We start from the raw sequence: 21,628 nt of genomic DNA, 5'->3' as shown, positions 1-21,628 counted from the left end.
CTCAAAATGTATCCTTTAATATTGAATTTAATTAACTTCCAATTTTTGTAATAATTTTTAAGTATCCACACGTCTTAATGAGCATTATTTAAAATACTTGGATTTTGAAAGTTATTTTATAAATGTTGTGTAACACCGACAAACTTAATTTTTTTAAATGTGTACCATCATCTTTCATTGAAAATTTTTTAGTAGATGATATTTTTTTGCAAATTTGATAAATATAAATCGAATTTGAACGAGTATTTTATAGTTATGTTCATACAATGTAGGGCCGTAGGGGGTATGATGATCAGTAAAATATATGAATCAATGTAAATATATTTAAATGTTAAAAATTTTAAAAATTATCAGAATAATATAATAACTAGTACCTACTTATTATGTACTAGACTAAATATCTCATTTATTTTATATAGTTGATAATATAAAACTATTGTTGAGGACAATAATAATATTATAATCATCCTTAGTACATTATAGTGTAATAACACAGCAACTACTCGTTTGAATTTCGATTTATATACAATATGTCAACATCTTAAAAAACAGTTAAATTAATAATTAAAAAGAAAAAGGAAAATTAGTCTAAAATTAAATAAAACATCCAAGAGGCTTAAAATAATATGGTTTCATTTAAAAAAATCCAATAATCATAATTTGTATAAATACGTTATCAAAGTATAAAATGAGATGAGCATGCTTGGTGAATCACCCTGTATAGATTGTATATATGAAAATAATTTCTAGTCAGGGGGATGGAGTGGCCGAGCGGACTACAACGTCGGTTCGAATCTCGACCACGGGCGGCTCCTCTCTCTAGGCAGACAGTTTCTAGAGAGAGGGGCCGCCATCCCCGACCGGCCATGGCAGAAACCTACGGGTGCCTAATTTGAAAATCTGTCAAAACTAAACACACGTGTTTACAAAATATACAATACCCTCCACCAAACTTGAAAAACCACCCAATGGCCTATGTTTTCGCGGGTTAATCAATAATAATAAAAAAAATTCTAGTCTGAAAAGAGATTTTATCGCAACAGATTGTAAACTTATACCTACTTTAAATATTTTTGGCTAAGAAATTGGTATTCAATTTCTATGAAACAAACACAATACAAATATACAATAGTTATTAATTATACATTTTTGAGCTCAAAAATATTATTGAACAATTTTAAATAAATAAAATTGATATTTTATAGGATTTAAAAGAATCAAAATATTATTAAGTAAAAATGAAATCGTCAAAACAAAAATAGAATTTAAGAATTCATGTTAATCAAAAAGTTATTCTAATTAAAAGTATGAGACAGGAGAGGAACATATACATTTTATATTTATGTTTTGTGTTGGTTGTTATGATGCTAACATTTTAAATTTATCAAATTATAAATGCTTCATAGTATCATCAAGTTGCTAAATATAAAATATAAATCAAAAGCTAAATAATTATCTAAAAAATTGTATAGTTTATTATACTATATTATACTTAAAATATTTCAAAGATACAAATAAGACATATTTGGCTTATATAATATATTTATTGATATGGAAAATTATAAAACGAGGAAAATATATTAATTTAATTTAAAAATTGATTGGTTATTTCAACCGATTTTCACTCCATAGTTCAAACATAATTTAAATTGAATACTATTTTTAAAAAAATCGTTCCAAAAAAATACTTGCGTTTAATGAAAAAAATAAAGTTATTCGTTATTTTTAAGCCTTTTCAAAACATTTGTAGGTGCTACAATTTATATTATTTATTTAATTTAACGAATAATGTATGGTACACGTCATATTTGTATAGTTCGATTGTCCGTTGGTACAATATGTCCTGTAAAATTCTTGCAAAAATAATAATGTGAAAGTTGCATTTTCAAATTTTACGTTTATTAATTATAAATATATAATATAATATAATATACTTGTAACAATCGCCTTAAATGAACATGATTATCGTATGTGTACCACTGGCATATAAATGAAAAGAAAATTATTTTATACGACTGTACAGAAGTGTCCTTGAGATGTACAACGTGCAGTGAATACGAATGCTTGACATATCTCATTATACGGACACTTCCGGTCAACAGTCTTATTATTAGCGAGCGAGAACTCAGAAGTACTGGGAAATAGAAAATAACGTATACCAACAGATACATCAGATGAAAATAAGTATACAACTATAAAGAAACACGTTTTTCAGGCGTTTTCGTTGTGTTTATACTTTAATACCCATGTTGAAAAATACGTCGCAAACAAATAATAATAATAATATTGTCGTCCCGTGGCTATTCCGTTGAAAAATAATCCTATCGAATTCTCACATCAACTAAAGGGACACCTTACTCAAAGGCTATACTTATCATCTGGTATTCGAAACTCAAAGGACTGTATATTTTACGGTTTCACTATATTTTGTCACGCAAATTATAGTTGGATAACAACATTACGATAATATCTGAACTACGTGGGTAAGTAATGAAGTAGTGAAGTAGTGAAGTAGTGAAGTAATCGAACTATTGCAATAAATTAATAAATCTAATTGTTCAATAAGCAGATAAATAATACACGATTAGACAATAAACGTAGTTAAGGAGATTCGATACCGTGATTTTCTGTTTTTGTCTAACACACGCGCGACATAGTATTTTAGGCGTGTTTTTTGCCAAACATTCCAATTGATTTATGAAGCGATAAAAAATCTGAAAACAGATTTGAATTTGTCATCAAGTCTACTTGTAATCGAATTTCCTACATTTTTGATATTATCCCCGCAAATTCCAGAAAACGTCATATTAAAAAAGAGTATTTAAACATTTTTATATTTCAATTTTTGGAGAAGCTAAAATCAAAAAATAAAAATAGTGGGAAAGTCGATTTCAAGTAGTCTTGACGACGAATTCAAATTTGTTTTCAGAATTCTTATCACTTCATTATATCAATTGATATGTTTGGCAAAGAATCCGTCTAAAATCCTATGTCGTGAGTGTGTTAGACAAAAACGGAAAATCACGGTATGGAATCCCCTTAAAGTAGATTAAAATAAGGAAAATGATAACCTAGGATTATTTAAATGTTCTTCTATTGACTGTTGTGAGTAATATTACACCATTAAAGTGTAATGTCGTGTGATTTGTACACATAGAAAAAATGTGGTATTTGTCCCATTGCTCCCCAAAATCGAAATCAAAATCCAAAATATAACCTTATAAATCCCAATACATTATTTTAATGTCCAATAAAATTCGATATCGAAAGTGGTGTAGAGATACAAATAATCCTGAAGAAATACCTAACTGTCCAAGTTAATAAAATATATTACTTGACTGTGGGGATTTATTCATAGAAAGCACTAACCGGTGAGAACATTAACACAAAATAAATCAATTAATTGGCAAAAGTTCACTTTCTGTATTAAATAAATTAACCCTAAACATTTTTGTTTGCATTATACAGTTTTTAAAAATAAATTTAAATGTTGTCATAATTTTCTTAAAAATCGTGAAATATTATAAGTTATTAATTGTTTGCTGTTTAGGTGGTTTGGTTAAAATTAAATAATATTAATTCATTCGTTTAGGTCCAAGAAGAGTATATTATTTTTAATTGGCTCTGACCCGCACTTTTTCAATAATTAATATTTTCATAAAGTATATAAAAAAAAGTCGGAAAATGTAGAAACCCTTTGTTAAATTTAAGAAAAATGTATTAATTCTTAACTGCAAAATAGTTAGAGGATTCTCAGAATTTCGAAACTTATAAAAGAAAATCGTGACTATGTATTTTTAAATTGTTTGAGTTGCTATAAGAACCAAAGAACCACTTATGTGAGATCTTTTATTAAATTGTCAAACTTTTTGACCTAGCTCAAAAGTTAAATCAATACAATTTTCAAGTCTCTACCGTTTACAAACATAAATTTTTCATTTTTGCTTTTCAAAAAAAAAACAAAATTGTTTTTGCGTAAAATTCCCCATTGTTCCCAACATTTTTTTAAAAATATTTCTGGGAATTTATTATTAGTGACTCCTTCTCTCTTCTCCAACTTCAAACCAGAAGCAATTTTCTACCATAAACCACTTTCGAAGTAAAACGAAGTATTGTTACTGCTCCTATAGAGTTAACTTCAGACACAATAATAACAAAATACACATCATTGTTTACCTAACCATTGCTCCACTTCTAATCTAAAATATATAAGCATAATGAACGATTATTTTTAATGGTTAATATACAATAAGATATGTGTAGTATAAAATTGTCAAACACGTCTTAAGCCGATGAATTTTAGAAATTAAACCAGAAGAAATATCAAGTAACACCTATGAAAATGAAGTAGGTACCTCCACTTCGAGGCCTCTTTTCTCTGTCTTTTCTTTCCATGTCATTATTTATTATTTTTTATCACTTAAGCTTATTGTTCTAATTGAAACAGTTGGCATAATAATATGTAGTTTTGAAAAAAGAAACAACGTGGCAGATCATTAAGCTATCACGTAGGTAGGAATAAATTATATAAAAACATGATTTTAAATCATAAGGAACTTCGAAGTTTTGTTGAATCGTTCAAATAATATTTTCCCCATGGCTTGGGATTGGGGTTTTTACTAACTCAATGTTATCGATTTGTTTTAAATAAATTACAAGGACACGTTTTTCTTGATAACGGCAAAACATCAAGCATCTTACATTTCCTATAAGTGCATAAAAGAAAAATTATCTTTTATGCTTTTTAATTAAAATAAGAAATACGAATACTTAGTTTCGTTGTTATCTGATTACAGATTACTTTTAACTCATTTTCACTTTATAATTTCAAAAGAAAATTATATAGCTAATGTAATACTAAAAAAAATGAATAATAAAAAAAAATATAAATGTAATTTATCTGTTGTTGAAAAAATATACAATCAATACTATTAAATTAATTCATAATGGTTTAGATAAAAAAAAAAAACAGTTATTGATTATTATCAATTTATTAAAGTTTCGAACTAGTGTAGTAATATACTAATATGACACTTTGTTTTAAATATTCAATGTTCCAGTTGATTTGAAGTAGGTATATTATATTTTATTGTTTTCCATATTATATAATATTTTAAATACATTAAAAATAAACTAAACAAATAATTTTTTTTCATTAGTTTTATAAGTTCACATCCTTAATATTAAGAGTTAGTTAAAGTGATTATCTAAAAACTGAATCAATATTTATGCTAATAAGGATTTGGGTCTTGTGTCATTGCAACGCTATATCGAGGTTAATTAATTTATAAACTATAACGAACCCTGCATTATTATTGTGAAATTCGTAATGTTGTTACACTCTAACAGGATCTATTAATTATACTGTCTTTTTAAATGTATTTATAATTTGCGGTCAAAGGTGAAAAAATAATTTTATAGTTAACACAAATTTGAACTACGAGGATTTTATTTATTAATAGCTAGGTATTTAAAAAGTTAATTCATAAAAGTGATATACAAAAAATTTAAAACAGTTGAAAAAGTTTTACCATCTAAATCTACAAATAAATAAAGTATGAAACCTCACTTTTAATAATACCATCACAGTTAATGACTTTTTAAAATATATTTAGTTAAATTAAATTACCTATATGAAACTCGTAACGTATACTTAAAATAGCATATTAGGTACATTAATAGTGTCAAAAATTAAATACTCTATTACCAAAATATTTTTAATGTACCTATAAAAGTTATCAATTATTTTTCGCTTTAGCTTTAAAACTAAACGATTTTAAAAAATAAATATTTTTGGTATAATTATTGATAATGTTAAATCAGTTGATTTAAGTTAAAAGCTTATATTTTAAATTTAAACAGTACTTTAAAGTTATATTGTAGATTTGAACATTCATAATTTAATATTATACCTACACTAAAACATATACAACATCTATTTCTAAAAAAAATAGTTTTTTAATTCCAGTAAAAGATTAATTGAAATAGGGCTTTGTATTTAAAGTTTGGCTGATTTTATCATGGTTTAGTAGGCACAATAATTATTATAAGGAAGGAGTATTTTGTTATAAAAGTATCAGCTATAAAGGTACCAACTTATAATAATGTTGATGCATTATAATGTTTGAAAGTCGGAAAAACGGTTGACAAACTTTCGGTAACTTTGTAAAATAACAGCATTTGCAATAGTTAATACAATTACGTCACAGATTCGTACGCAATAAAAACGTTGTATCGACCGATCCTTTCGATCGTTAAAATAATATCATCATGTCTTATATATTATTATTAGGTGTATTGTGGCATAATATCATAACATAATTGGACACGTTAAATTATGTCATCCACTTTCATTTTATCATAATAACGTCATTCCTATCATCACAATATTGTCAAGTGGGCACCTACAGATATTTTTTATGCAAAGATCGAAGACGTCTCCGGAGGGTGTGCAAGAATAGCACTCAGACTAAGTGGGGAGTTAGAGAGGCTATCTCCCCAGGGCCCGCATTATCATCGGCCTAAAACTGTATAACGTGGTCGTTTTCGGTACGAATACTGTTCATAATTTTTATAATTTTATTTTTACTATCACCGTCCTACAAATTATGCAAAAATATATACAGTGAAACTTGTATGATCGACGGACACCTCTCTCGAAGATATAATAATTTCCGGGCAAAAAGATAGGTACTCCAACGTGCCTGTATATATGGGACATTTTTAATGTCCCTCGACTGTCCGTTATACACAGGTTTCACTGTATTTGAAATATGATGATAATTTCAGTTAGGTAGTCATTATTTTAAATGCATTTCATACTGCCAGCGGTGCCTACGTATACTTTATTACCGAATTTTTTATGTAAACAATACATAGGTACTTATGTCTGAATGTCGATTCTGCTTAGAAATTTATGTTGGAGTTGAATTACAAGGGTGTATAGATAAATGTAACAGTAATCGTAAGGTGTGTAGGTGACCCGCTCAAATGCTATATGCGTGACGTTCAAATATTTGATAGTACTTATGTGTAAGATAGAAGTGGTATATATTATTTGTCCTCCGTCGGAAAATGTCTGCACACACAACCCCGTTAAATCGGCCCCCGGACCTCAAACCGGGGATGACTTGTTCCCGTCGCAGTCAGACTGCCAAAATCCCTCCCCCCCCACTGCGTGGGAACGCTCGGGAAATACATTTGTTTCGTCCGTCGGGGATGCGCCCGGACCGGATATCGCGTATACGAGGACCGGATATCGCGCATAAGCGGACCGGAAACCTACAACGGACTCTATGTAGGTCACATATTGGCACCGGTGGTCGTGTGGTAGTCTTACCTGTGTCGTGCGTGGTCGGCTACACGGCGGTTGTGGGCGATCGCGCCGTCATTCGGACTCTTCCCGGTTCAGCGGCCGATCATGGCGAGCGCGGGGTAGGTGCGACACTGGCGACGGAACAGCAGACGGACGCGGACCGGACCGCGAATAATATACGACCACGCGTAATGATCGATGCCGTTTGTCGGTGTCGTGGCGTCGTTTTCGTCGGGGAAAGAGTTTGTGTGTGTGTGTGTGAGAGAGAGAGAGAGATAGATAGATAGTTAAATAGATTGAGGAGAGGATGGACAGAATAATATATACGAAACGAAAAACCGTCGACGCGACGACGATATAACGAAAACGAAATGAACGTATATTACTATTACCGTCGTACTATTAATATTATTATGATTTATCGGCGAGCTGTGTGTGTGTGTGTGTGTGTTTGTATTTGTGTGTGTGTGTGCGCGGGTGTAAATCAGTTATTGGTCAGACGTGGAATTTTTCGGACGATGCGCGGCCACATGGTACGCGTCGCGACCGGCTTGGCGAATGAGGCGAGAGACCGCACCGCGCGGCAGTCAGCGGGTTTCTCACGTGTTCGGCGGGTCGTGTGATAGTAACAAGCCACGCCGGGGCGAAATACGCCGGCGGAGGTTTTTCGCGTAAACGCGCCCGATCGGACGTGGCGAACGTTTTATTATTGCGATCACCACCGCCAACATCGCCACCGCCGTCGCCGCCGCCGCTCTCGACTATGAAACATATTTTCTACTATACCTAACCAACGGAAATTGAGAGCTTATCAACAGGGACATAATAATATTATATTGTCTGCATACGACACGAGAGAACGAAATAAAAATAACGATAACAATAACAAAACACCGGATCTAATGGGAAAAACGCTACGTTGACTTTCGCAGTCGATTCAAAATAATAATATGCTTTCTACTTACCACACGTCAGAAATAATCTTTACGACGTATTATATAGGTACCAGTGTACCACAGTCGTCTCTTATATAAATATAATATCATATAGGTATACTGCAGGGCGTCCCGCGAGAACCATTGCGATAACTCCTGAGATAGGTAATAAATATGTCATAAATCTGTTTTTTTTTATTAGACTCACAGAGACAATGAGGACTACACATATTTTATTTTTTAATTTAATTTAATTTTTTGGTAAAACATTTTTTTGTATTTTTTCATTTTTTAAAAAATTGAAGGTAACCATTTTATAGAGTTCATTTTTGTAAAAATTTAGATTTTTCAACCTTTTATTTCCATTAATCTCATGGTTTTTAATATTTTTTTAGTTAATAAGTAAAATGGCAAAAAATTGGTATTTGTCGGGGCGGCGAGTCAACGGCTAATGGGTAATCCTAACGGGACACCCTGTATATCATTATATGAACAGGGTGGGTCACCAGGTCTTACACGTTTGATGTTTTGTTGTGTCAAGGGTGTTTTGGGGAAATGAAAAAACTCGAAACCCGTTTTGTGTGAACTGCATATTCGAACGATAAGGACGATTAAAAATGTGATGTCCTAAGTACGCCAAACGTCAAACTATTAAATATTATTCAACGTTTCCAAAAACTCTGTATGCTGATATTCGAGTATAATGTACGACGAATGTTTGGTTTTCTAAAGTCTTAAGTCAAGTCGTTTACACCAAATCGGTGACAGTCAGGGTTAGATCAACGTGTAAACGTTAACTCCAAAAATAATATTTTACCGTCATGACCCATTTTACAATGATATTAAATAATAATGGGCTAATAATATTACGTTGTACTAAAAACCGTATAGAAAAACACCACGAAAGTCGTGCTCACAATATAATATAATACTATAGTATATTATACAATGAATATTTGTTGACTTTTTCTTTTTATTCAAAAAAAAAAATAATACATTTTTACTATGATATTTTACTGTATTCTAATTTAAAATCAAATGTAATAAAATATTTTATGTATGTTTTTGTCATAACATTGAACAAATTATGTAGTTATTATGCGATTTGTTCGCGAATCCGCGTCGCTCTCAGTTATATTATTACGGAATATCATCTCGTAAAATGTAAATAAAAAAAAGTTATATTATTATTGCGCATACTGTAGTAGACAATTATTTAGTGTGTTGAACATATTTTTAATAGGCCATATACCTATATAAAATGCCACTGTTAAAATATATAATCCATTATTCCTGACAATAATACAATATTATGATGCACACCTTTAAATTGGTGGTGCATATACGATTTTTTGATCAGTCATAAGATTTCAATGATTCTTTGAAAATAATATTACATTATGATAGTTATATCCGAAGGTAGGTACAATATTTAGTAACGAGAATCTTCAGCTCAAACTATCTAATAGACAAGAAACGATCAACGGACGTTCAGAAGTACTACAACTGCTATAACAAGGTAGTAGAATAATTTGATCTGAACAGTAATTTGGTGTAGATTGCATAATTTGTTTTTCTATTTAGCTGTCTACGATTTTACAATCAAATGTGAGTATGTCATCACACTTGGAAATTTTTAATTAGATGACGGTGGTGTGTTTGGTATTTTTTCGGACTATAATTTGAAAACATTTTCTTCTGTTGAGCTTGAGAGGGTTCGGGGACTTCATTATTACTACTCTATGTTGTCGCAGATTTGTCAATTGCCATTTTGGATTGTTGCCGGCGGAGTAATGAGTTTTCTGTGAAATTGATGCGTTTTGTGTTGGCTTCTTTAGTAATAAATTGAGGGATCTACCTCTCTCGGTGTTGTATTTTTAATGTTCGGGTCATATTATTCAATATTTTTACAAGAGTCCGAAATAGTGAGTGGGTCCAAAACAGACCATTCACACTAAAAACAAGTAATCGTGTCTTTTAAAACAGAAATTTTATTTAAGTTTTGCAACGTCCAAATTAACTGCTATTGAACTAGAAGTATTAAACTTTGAATGTTTTTTTTTTCTGGATTGACGTCTTTATGTTATTGGACATTATGCACATCAGTTTAAATAAGATCGTACAATATTCGTCCGTTCAGATCAAATTTAATTAGCCTTCATGTGACTGAAATTAGGTCATAATTTTCTCCCATTTCACGCTCATTTCTTAGACATTAATTTTTTCCAATGTGTACTTATCACAGCAAGTCTAGTGCAATTTTTTAAGATATTGTATTGAACTTTGAATGTTATTTATTTTTTTTGGATTGACGTCTTCAAAATGTTATTGGACTTATGCACATTAGTTTAAATAAAATCGTACAATATTCGTCCGTTAAGATAAATTTTACTAGCCTTCGTGTGATTGAAATTAGGTCATAATTTTCTCTCATCTCACTCTCATTTCTTAGACATTAATTTTTTTCCATTTTGTATTTATCACAGCAAGTCTAATGCAATTTTTAACATATTGTGATGTTTAATAACTGTGCAGCTATGGTTTTTTGTTTCTTGTATATTAGTATGATATAATATATAATACTTTTGGATTTTTTAATGGTTTTGATATTTTTAATTTTATTAATGTTATTTTATTTATAGTTTTCTCTAAAATATATGCAATTTTTAAATATATAAAAATCGTGAGCTGTGGCCCACATGTATACATTTATAAATCTTGAGACTTGGTCACTGTGGAGTGTATTATATTATAAAAATTCACATTTAATAGACTTTCAAAGTTGGTTAATTTAATATCATTCTTGAAAATTGTTTTACGAAAAATAATTTGTATAATATGTCATGTTAACTATTTATAAATTATAAGTAAATTACTTGTCAGTATGGACGACAGGTATACGTCATATACACACTAAAAATACTTAGATTAGAGAAAATTGAAAACCTGGAATGTTTAGTGCGGACTTATTTCTTTGACAATAATAATTTTGTTGTGCAAATTATTTACAGATTATAAGTGCTATTCTGGGATGGAATATTTATTTTATTAGATTTATTGGTAAAAAAAAATAAATATTTTTCTTAAATCGAAATGCATTCGACTTTGACAAGAGTTCATACTCAATTAATTAATTTGAATAACATATCAATAGATAATTTACCTGTATAGTATACTATATCAACGGTGTCTGATGGATGGAAATAAAATATATTATTACCAATAACTTGTAGATATAAGTGACTTTTTGAAATGTATATGAAAAACATTAATTTTATTAAGCCTTGGAGTGTTTGATGATGGCCGTAAATCGAGAAACCGTTTTTCGTACCGGATTAACCAATGAATTGGACGTAATAGACTTTCTACCAACATTTTGCAATCTATAATATTAAAGATAAGTGATCACCATAATATGATGATATCCATCTATGTACAAGAATGCTTATTACGCATTTTTTTTCACACGAAAACAGATAATAAATAATCATTTTTGAAGGTGAATTGCCTGTAAACCACCACATAATAAATAATATAATTTGTCTGAAAAAAAATGTAGATATATGTGATACAAACCTACCCAGTGTGTAATATGAACATTTTTCCAGTAGCGATAATATCTAATAATATTGGTTTTTTTTTTACTCTTTGTGTTTTAGAGTGGTACAAATGCTTCGATGTTTTACTTAAAGGAAGGTCTGGAATTAAATAAGATTTTGTCGGTACATCAGGAAATAGTCAAAAGTAGATAAATTTCGGTACTTTTCAAAAAAATCCAGAAAAACTAAATAAAAATTACGGAAAACGGGAGTATTTACGCAATACTAGTTTCCGTCAATAGATCGTTTGATTGTTTGATATTGTTGTAATTAAAAAAAAATTAACATCCTAAATATCAAAAATAAATGGCCACTATATTTTTCTGATGAGTGTTTAAGTTCAAATTTTGACGAAATTGTATATTCACACGAAAAATAACAATTTCTCCTCAAATAATTTGTATTACTTTAAAGTATAGGTATTATACGAAAAATATCAATCGTAGAAACTTGAGACATTACTTAAATTATTCTTTTCAGTACATAATTCAATTTTCAAAATACCTATTTAGAGTTTATATTAATTATGAGCTATTTGTAAAAATTGTATAATATATTATACTATATTTATATATGTTATGACAGTAATGCTCGCTCAGTCAACTGATCACTCCGGCTTGCACCATAAAGTAACATTCAGATATATTAAGTACCTAGGTACTTTTTATGTACATCGTTCTATACTATATTATATTCTTTTCGCACAATATACCTATATGTGATTTTCTTTCTTTGAACTTTTGATACAAGTTTCTAAAATGGTTTAATTTTACCGCCGTGCGCATTGTCACTTATTTATGGCCGACACCTTACGCCACCCACAAATTTATGGTCACTGGGCAAAATCCAATCTAAAAACAAAAATCCCATGGAATGTGCCACCGCTTCATTTAAACGTCGTCGTCAGTCTTACTCACAGATCGCAGTGACTAATATTTTACACCAGCCTATTGTATAGTGATATTTCAATCTATCCGGGTGAGGCAGCTATTGTAGTTGATATTTTGTTTTCTCGATAATTGAGTTGCATGGACTGGAAACCAACACATGGCATAGCATGCAAATAAATCTTATGTAGCAAATAGCAATATTCATGTGTTGTGGATATTTCAACGTTTAAATAATACGTACATTTATTATGTAAATGATGTATACATTTATCATAATATATATATTGGGTACCTAGTCAATATTTTTTTCTTAATAACCAATCATAATAATAAATTTGATTTTGTTTTTGATATGACAACATTGTTTGGAAATATATTCGCTAATTATTCTATTTTAAACTTAATTTCAGTATTTTTAGTTTTGTATATATGTTAAGTAGGTATGTAGAACACATCATATTGCTCATTGGACACGGGAAAAATTTTTCTTTTAAGATAATATAACAGACAACAGTGCAGCTTGGGCTACAACAATTGTTGAAGTTAGTGTTACTTACGTCCTACACCATAAATACGAGAAATCTAATAGTGAGATCTTGAATTTGAATTATAAATATAATTATAATAATATTATAATATTTGAAAATGTGCTTGAATCAATACTAATTGAACGTTTTTGAACGAAAATATATTATTAACCTATACTATGTATATGAGATCATAATATTTACTCGTATACATAACTGTTAAAATATATTTTTACAGTCAATAGTTTATGAATTTCATCTTACACTACGTATATATAACTATTGAACACTCTCCGATGTATCAAATTTCCAATTAGTAATTTGAGTATTGTATATTTCATAAATATAAGATATGTATATTGTACGTATAAAATATCTGTGCAACAGATAACGTCATACCTATTATAAGTTATAAACTCCACTCTCGATTGCCATTCGATAATGCTACATCAGTCTTAAGTATTAACACAATGAGAAAACCATCGCAACTGAACAAGGGGTCATTGTTTTGTTTTATGTATCTGGTTTGTGTATCTTTAGTGTTGTTTTTTCGGTTTGTGCGAAAAATGGTAGTTGAAAAATGCATACGTTTAATAATATCTAGCTGTCATTTCAGCGGCCATTCGTTGAACGATTTTCGAAGAATGATACTATATTAATAATAATAAATTATTTGTGTGTAAAATATTGTACAACCATCTATGGTATACCTATGGTATGAACTAGAGAGCTTAGATAATAAAGCTAGGTAATATTTAGGTTCTCTAGTATGAACCATTCTGGTTATTTATACTACCCACTAGGCTAACACAATATACAATCTGCAGTGATAGTGGTGGTTGCTATACAATAAACCTATTTGAAATAACAAATGTTGGTTGGAGGATATATGAAATAAATTGTTACACCGCTAATTTTAATTCAAAAATTCTAGTCACGAATATCTTTAATATCGTGAAATTTTCGATAGATTATTTTATAATGATACAAGTTAGGAACGTGGTACAAATTTTGATTTTTGAAAAATGTAACAATAGTCGATAACACTATTGTGTTCATTATGTATGTATAGCTTATAAAATATCTATTCTTGAACAAAATAAACAAGTTTTATTTTTAATAAAACATGGCAGGATGAAAAGAATAACCTGGAAAACGTTTTTTATTATTTTATTATTGAGAATTGTAATAGTAATATCATCTATGAATCAGGGTTTGAAAACAGGACATCTTAATGAAATCTTCTATAAATAAAACATTTTAAAATTTCGTGGCTGGGTATGGATAATTTCAATATATAGGTATTTTAATGTAATACAGTAATACTACTTTATATTTCCATCAATAAATAATATACGTAATGGCTTATACTAAACTATAAAAGTTATTATTTTACTTATTTAACTTAAATAAAATGTTTAGAGGTATATGCATACATATTTTTTCAATTGGATACCTTACAACTTACACCAATCTTCATATTATATTTTAATAACTAATTTGTTCCTTTTACGATATTGAGTTTTTTCATTTTTTTCATCATTTTTTACTTGGTATAAAACCTTTATTTGTGATTTACAATGTGGTGTCAGCTGTTAGTTACGATAAAGTTGATCAAGGCAAACAATTTTAAGTATAAAACAATTTTTCTTTTTTCGTAGTGAAAAGAAACTCTACGGTTCCATCAATACGAAATATCCACTCTAGGAAACATGTGAGATTAATAGTCAACTTTTATTAACGTCTTTCGACATATATCAACTTCCATCAAATGTAATCAACTACACCATCTGTGATTAAATTTATATTTGCTTTTAAAATTGCATGTATATAAGTAGTTGAAATCAAATATTAACTAAAATTAAAAAAACATTTAAAAATAACTGCATATAATAATATAATCACTGTATTTTTTTTCAGTATTTATTTTGATGTTCTATATTTTTTTATTTTACTTTATCGTTGCCAACATAATGCTTTTTGCTCATGATAATATTTCATGTAAAACACCTTAATCTGTTTTCAAAAGTATAAATTAAAAGAAAACTAAAACGAATAATATTTTTAAAATTCATAACCATAATGATTCCAAAAATGTTTATAAGCCAAATTAAATTTAACTGTTTTAGCTATTTAACGAATCCATATCATGATTTATCAACTACTTTAAAAATTAGCAACAATCTTTTTTTATTTAAATTTTTTTTCAATAAGCGATGTTTATTTTGAGTACTTATAATACAACTCTATGACACGAAAAATAGTAATTAAATCTGAACGAAAGGAGGTAGTAAAGATAGTTAATTTTATCCAGTCTCATTATCCGATATTTAGTACATACATTTATTTTAGAAGAAGATAATAATATCAAATATGATAAACACTCATTTGATTTTTGGAGTTTTTTTCTAGACTGTACACAGTACAGCGAAAAATACTATCCTCTACATAAAAAATTGTCGTTTCCGTCATTTTTACTATGTTACGTACCTATCTATCACATAAGACTAATAAAGTGCGGTATCAAATTATTATTGAATCCAAAGTATATATTTTTAATGACTCATAATTTTACTTCTTGCAAAGTTAATAGAAAACAGATTTTTATTTTGATATTTATCGACAGTATTAGATAAAATATAATTATAATAATATGATATCCGATATCCTTAACATTTTCTATTATATTCATAAAATAACAATGAATACATTTTGAGATATTTTTAATAAATTGCTACATGACTAACGTTTGATTTTCAAACAATAATATATTATTTTTTTGTAACTTAAGCTACTGCGTAGCTGTTAAACATCGACATAAAAGTGTCATATACCACGAAAAAAACAAGCAAAGAAATTTAGTTTTGGAAACATCACCAAAAGTAAATTATGATAATTATTCTATTTTTAAATTTCTATCATTAATTATAAATAAAGGGTGTTTTTTTCGTTAAGTTTTTTTTGCATTTAAATTTGTTGAAGTATATTATATACACTATAAATACATAATAAACCTACATCCTACTCCACGCTATTACATAAATACAACAATTTCATGAAGATAAATCCATTTCATCGTTCTCAAACAATGTTTTCTAAGAACATCCAATGGGACTCGATATTATATTTAGGTTTCTAGTTCATTTTTCATTAGTTCATTCAATGTTAATTTAAATAATGTTAAGATTAAAAACTACAAACGAAGAGGCTATTGTGAAATATTTATTTGACCTTCAGAAAGTGTCATATTTCATATACTTCAAGTGTTATAATAATTTTAACTTATAAGGTATATTGTAATAATATGTACTGTTTATTATAAGGTAAGTAGTAAGTACATATTCATGCATGAATAAAAAGGTGGGTAAGTGGATGTCACTCTGCTGTACAGTAGGTTACAAGTGGGTCACTGTAATGGATAGTGTTAAATTTGAATTCAATGATATAATATCATTGTATAAGAAAAACGATTCTGAGCAAAAACGGTCAGTCAGCCTATGGTATTACTAATATATTTGATGATATTATTGTGAATAAAGTAATTTATATATAACCTATTTACGTGGAACCTTGTTTTAAATTTTCAATCCTTAGTTATAAAATTTGAACATTTTATACATTTTTAACTACAAAATAGTTATTAAATTTTAAATTTGATACATTTTGTCAAAATTCGAACTTTAAATCCTTATATAAAAAAATTGTGCCTATGTATTTTTAATATTTTTCAACTGCTATTGTAAAAATATATCAGGAGCCTGACAATGTCCATACGCAGTTCAAAAAAAGTCAAAATATTTTTAAAATTGTATGGTGTATAGCAAATGAAAATATAAACATTCAGTAAAATTTTCATGTATATCTACAGTTATTCGTTTTTGAATAACAATAAAATAACAAAACCGCTACATGAGAAATCGAGTGAATATCTAATATTGTGAAAATATGAACTTCAAACGCTCGTAAAAATTTAATTTGACTTTCTTATAGACATTTTGTTTTTGATAAAGGTAGATAACCTTATAAGGAATCTTGAATTACATTTTAAAATCTTAGATTTAAAAAGAAAAATTTTTATAAATTCTTAACTCAAAATAATTTGGTAATTTTCGTGATTTTTTCATATTTTGTAAATTTTTAAACTTATATGCTTATAAAAAAAAACTGTGACTAAGGATTTTTAATATTTTTCATATGTCATTGTAACAATATAGAAGGAGCCTTTTATTAAATTTTCAAACTTTTTTATTCAACAAATAAAGTTTTATTGACATCCTTAGAAAAAAAGACTAATAAAATTGGAAATTGAAAATGTTCCTAATTAGTTCAAAACAAATCAAAATATTTTGAAAAAGTTATCGTGTATAGAAAATGATAATACAAATGACCAGTGTAAATTTCTTGTGTATACGTTCACTTGTTTTAGAGTTACACCAAAAACCAAAATCAATTTTAAGGAAAACACAGACACAAAAATTTAAAAATTTAAAAAAAACACACATTATTGTAAAATCAATACATTCATCGTTCTACTCAGAATTTAAAAAACACGGTATATTTAAATGAGATATTCATGAAATATATCTCATAATAAATACCTAATTTTTGTAACGAAAAAAAAGTAATTACAGGAATGTCTGTAGGGCCAAATAATGTATACAATATTATGAGCGCTTTAGTGTCGAGCGAAATTTATTCAGTTACACAGTAACTTATAAACATTATATTTGTATTACTAAAGAAATATAAACAGTTAAATATTCGATGATATGTTTTGTTCATCGATATTTTTAGAAAAGTATCAGCCATAAATGGGGAAATTAAAATATAGGTTGTCCGAAAATGAAAGGTAAAATAAATACATTTTAGTGGGTTTGTATGTAACTTTCATTCGCCAAACAATCTAAAAGGCACTTTATGTAATAATAACATATTATCATTATTATTGTTTCGGGTTATGTTAGTATATTGTCATACACACCGTCTATTTTGTACACGACACATGCATTCGTGCTATTGCAATGTTTTTATAACAACTAATGTTTGTTTTATGTTAATTGATGTAATGTATTAAATAAAAGTTAATAATATAATGAAACGTACAAATACAGTGTAGATTCAGATACCTCCAATACAACATGACATTTTTTTCAAAATGATGAGTGTTTACTAACCAAATTAACCTAACTGTTAATATAACCACCTTGTATACACTATAAAAAATTACGATGTACAACACTTTGTACAATAATATAATGTTGGTAATCATTTGTCGACATGAACAGAAAGTACATAAAACTAATTAATCCAGTCGAAATTATTAATTACCTAGGTGTAGTGTGTACGCGATATTTTTTTATGCAATTCCATATAGTCAATCTATAATAATATGATTCACGGTGGTACCTGGTAAGAAACTATGAATCCTGCATAGTAGCACACTGAATTTCACATGTGGGTGAGCCACTTGAAATGGTGTGTTTAAAAGACGTGATGGTTATTAGCTATAATACTTATTAGTATCAATATCGTTTTGTAGTAAAGCCACAATGTCAATATATTATGATACAAGTGTTTCTATTTTATAAGCAGTTTATAATATTTTGGTGCCTAAAAACATAATATATAGTTAAAGCTATATTTTTAAATCTAGGGAACATAATATTATAATAATAACGAATTATATAATCTGATATAATGACGTCTTATGTAGTGCGATACCTAGTTAAAAAAAACAATATAATCATAATAACTCACATTCGTATACTATTTAAAGTACCTATTTAGAATACTATAGTAATTATAATACATTATGAAAGTTTAACCCTATCAAATAATTATAAATGTTACATCATAAGTATAGGCAATGTAAATAGTTTCGATAAATAAATTGCACACGCTAACTTACGTTTGATATATTATAGTATTATACCTGCACAATGATAAAGTATATTAAATTTAAATTCAAAACATTAAAATATAGTCTAAAAGGATTATGATTTCAATTTTATGTTTTTCGTCAGCATTATTGAAACTTTTGTATACGTTTACTGTCAAAAAAAAAAAGTATTGGCTATAGAAAACCAAGGTCTAATTTAGAGAGACTGACGGTACCCATCTGGCGCCATGTAATCTTGTTAGTGGTTTAGAAAAAATCCGTGTTGTATTAACACGACACGGGCACTTAAATCCAGTTTATAATAATTATTAAAAATCTGCGTTTTAGGTTGTTTTTTTAACGTTCATGATATTGCTGGTCACAGAAAAAAGCATTATTACCAACCAAATCCTAAATAATAGAATATAAACATGTAAATCCTTCTTTTAATCAAAATCCTTCTCACCCTAAGTCCACAGCCTGTCTTATAATTTCAAAACGTTATGTTGTATATTATGATCCAATGTTAGTTCATTTCTATCCCCTCTCCTGCATTGAAACATAAACATCTTAATTTAATTAGTTTTAAAGAAAATAATAATATCTGTACAGTTGCTATAGCTACTCCAATATACTATTCAATCGGTTAAATATTCAACACTATAATGATATCAGAATGGTAGAGATGTTAGTATTTTATTCTGTGTAAGACACCATATTATGTAGATACCATTAAAAATTTAAATTTAACATTGCCCCAATGTTGTTTTCTTTAATATTATCACTGTCGTACGAACTCAGAATCGTTTTTCTTATACAATGATATTATATTATTGAAATCACCATCCATTACAGTGACCCACTTGTAACCCACTGTACGACAGGCGACACCCACTTGCCAACCTTATTTGAATTTTTTTTTATTAAATTAATATTAATTTGTGTATATCTGTTCAACTACAACTCGTAATAAGCTCTGTGTTTAATGACTATTTCAATACTCAAGAGACAATGTGTGTACATCTAGCTGACTCACTGTTTTAAAATACCTATAAATACCGATATAGTCAACAATTAAGCATACGACAATTATTATTCAAAAGCAATAAGTACATATTCCAAAAAAATATATATATATTTCTATAATCTATGGTTCCATAATATATAATTTACAGCTTATAGTTTTACAAAAACAGTTTAAACTGAATGTACCAGTTTGTAGTTTTATAAAAACAGTTTAAAATGAATTTAACTATATTATGGTTTTAAATGTTTCGTTTTACGATAGTACAAGTTTAATAATAATATGTTATACTTTAATATTACATAATTCATCTGTTTCCACTTCTATTTTTTTGGAAACTCAATGCCACTTCTGAGACTTGAAATTACTTTAGTACATAAATAACTATACATAAAAATATAAAATGTAATGATTTATTTTTAAACATTTTAAGTACCTATGTAATATTGTACTATATTGTATAATACTTTTATATTCCTTGATCTCAAATAAAATATTTCCCTTCAAAATTCTTAAAAGTGTTAGGTTTATATTTTACTCTTCTACACAATTGATATAATATATTTTAGATTCGTTAATACTTAATAAATATCAAAACCTATACAAAAACCAACACATTAATTGAGCGGTATTTATCAGATGTTCAAATTTCAGATGAATTAGACAGATGTGTAGATAATTTATTTAGATAGGAAAACGGTGCTTATGGATAATAAGGTATTTATAATAAATTAATCTCGTGTTTGATCAAATTTGTCAAGATGCTCATAATATTACATTGATACGATTAATTCCTGACTTTATTCATTATAAAACGACAGCTGAAATCTGTAAATATCTGAACCAAAAATTTCAAATATTTGAAAATACATTTTGACAAATCACAAATTGTGTTCATTAATAACGAATTTAACATTATTACGCATAAACAATGAATTTCAACAATAGATAGGTTATAGGTACTAATCAAATACGTTTTACCGGTTAAATTGTGCACGTCAAATAAAATGCTATATTATTATTATAAATATAATTGTTTTTACATCCATGCACGATTTCGATAATCATTAATTATATTAAAATATATGTTTTCTTTTTATATAGGTTTACTTTTTCAGCGCTTTTATTTAATATTGATCATCCGTCTCATAGTTACTTTCCTGTTATGAACCCTCTTGATTTGAGTATTTTAGTAGATGGATGACATGAAGATAATTTACCATTTCTCTGACATTTTGTAGATAGCATTCTGAATTTTAGATTCCATATATTCGGCGTTCTATACCTTCTGTCTCGGATAAACGTTTAGTCCTACCATGTTCATCGTACGTATCCATTATTCATAACTATATGCAACACGAATCGTTCAAGAAATCAGCCAATAATTTTAATGATGCGTACTGAAACTAATGAGGACCCTCAATATAATAATATACCAATTCTATGTCCATTATCACTAT

General features: G+C 28.2%; 1 protein-coding gene across 6 annotated transcripts in view; it reads right to left on the bottom strand.

The window, feature by feature from the left end:
- LOC132942494 (potassium channel subfamily T member 2) overlaps positions 1–7,917 on the bottom strand; it is a 176,224-nt gene extending 168,307 nt beyond the window's left edge. For all 6 annotated transcript variants that reach the window (XM_061010917.1, XM_061010921.1, XM_061010923.1 and 3 more), the window contains exon 1: positions 7,340–7,917. The gene's annotated coding sequence lies outside the window, so the exon portion shown is untranslated. The remainder of the gene's footprint in view (positions 1–7,339) is intronic.
- Positions 7,918–21,628: the final 13,711 nt, after the last annotated feature.

This window comes from Metopolophium dirhodum, chromosome 4 (genome assembly GCF_019925205.1).
Source record: "Metopolophium dirhodum isolate CAU chromosome 4, ASM1992520v1, whole genome shotgun sequence".
Taxonomy (NCBI): domain Eukaryota; kingdom Metazoa; phylum Arthropoda; class Insecta; order Hemiptera; family Aphididae; genus Metopolophium; species Metopolophium dirhodum.
This window is presented reverse-complemented; position numbering and strand designations above follow the sequence as displayed.